This window comes from Microtus ochrogaster, chromosome 21 (assembly GCF_000317375.1).
Source record: "Microtus ochrogaster isolate Prairie Vole_2 chromosome 21, MicOch1.0, whole genome shotgun sequence".
Classification (NCBI taxonomy): domain Eukaryota; kingdom Metazoa; phylum Chordata; class Mammalia; order Rodentia; family Cricetidae; genus Microtus; species Microtus ochrogaster.
In genome coordinates this window covers 45500845-45502549 of record NC_022022.1, presented here as the reverse complement: position 1 = coordinate 45502549, position 1705 = coordinate 45500845, and the positions used below count along the sequence as shown (strand labels likewise).

The 1705-nt window shown below is 48.0% G+C and overlaps 1 pseudogene; it reads left to right on the top strand.

Moving 5' to 3' along the window:
* The first annotated feature begins 439 nt into the window (after window positions 1-439).
* Window positions 440-1446, top strand: LOC102002860 (annotated as a pseudogene).
* Window positions 1447-1705: the final 259 nt, after the last annotated feature.

Below are 1705 nucleotides of genomic sequence, written 5' to 3'. Positions count from 1 at the left end.
GACAAACGGCAGAAGCACCGTTTGCCAACTGTGCCGTGTGCAGAACGGTAGTCCGTGTTTCATAGAGTTGGTCCGTGGATGGAAATTTAGACCAATGCTTGTCCCGGGGGATCTGCAATGACATGGTAACTTTTAAATCAATCACCACTCTATTATTCCAATAGATGCTGATAAGATAGGAAAAAATGGTCATAAACTTTGTGATAGATCAAGTTACATCATAAAATGCTCACATAGTACAGAGGAAATGCTGAGTGAATTTCAACTATCACTTCCAAAATACTTTGCAAGCAATTTGGGAGCAATTGCGAGGAAACAGTGAAAGCCCGGGACAGAGAGCTGGGCGGATTCTCAATGGCCTGGCGATGTGGAAATACTTTTAACTATGGAAAGATACAAATGGATCCCAACATGTTTACAGATCTTCTCTGTAGCTTCGATGCAATGGGCCACTAAGGGCAAGGCAGTGTTTCGTCACATTGGTGTTGAGATTATCTATGGCATGCCCATCCTTTTCACCTGCAGCCCCTACCATTACTGCCTCTGGTCGCCCCCCCCCCCCATCACTGCAGCTGAGAAGACAGCTAGGCCTCCCACACATGCGGCTCTTGGCAAGTCTGCCAGGGATGTCTTCACCAAGGGCTATGGATTTGGCTTAATAAAACTTGATTTGGAAATAAAGTCTGAGAATGGATTGGAATTTATCAGCTCAGGCTCAGCCAGCACAGAACCCACCAAAGTGAGCCTGGAGACCGAGTATAGTGAGCCGAGTATGGCCTGATGTGTACAGACAGCACCATGGGCTCTGAGGTCACTGGAGGACCAGAGTGCATGCGGACCGAAGCCAACCTTTGAGTCATCCTTCTGGCCTAACCCTGGAGGGAAATACTAAAATCAAGGCATGGCATAAGAGGTAACATATCAACCTGGGCTGTATGTGAACTTTGACATCTCTGCGTCCACTGGTGCTGGGCTCTAAGGGTTGGCTGGCTACCAGATGAAGTTTGAAACCTCGAAATCCCAAGTGGCCCAGAACAGCTTTGCAGTTGGCTATAAGATGGGAGAACTCCAGCTTCATACGAATGTGAACAGCAGGACAGGGTTTGGTGGCTCCATTAACCGAAAGGTGAACAAGAAGGTGGGGACTGTTGTCCATCTCACCCGGACGACAGGAGACGGTAACACTTGCTTCAGAACAGCAGCCTAGTATCAGGTGGACCCCATGCGTGCTCTTTAGCCAATACGAGCTGCTTCAGCCTGATCCGATCAGGGTACATTCAGACCGTATAGTCAGGCACCTAACTGACACTGTCAGCTCTGCAGGATGGCAAGAGCATCAACGTGGTGGCCACAAACTTGGTGTGGCCTGGAATTCCAAGAATAAATGAACATTGTACAACTGTTAGTTTTAAACTATTTTGCAACATCGCTGGTTTCAAAATTTAGTGACTTTTAACGTTGTGTTGGGGGATGCGAGAATTGACAAAGATCATGGCAGAGCTCCAGGCCAAGGATGCTTCAACTCGAAGGAGTTGCCATGTCAGAGGTAAAGAAGAAATCCCATTCCAGCATAGATGTGGGTTGGGAAGGAGACTCTCCAGGGACATCAGGCTGTAAGGGAAAGCTGGGAATGTGTGGGTCCTTTGTAAATCTGTGTGGCGTCCACAGATGAAACCATGGCTTCCTGAGCATCGAGCCTTGGTGT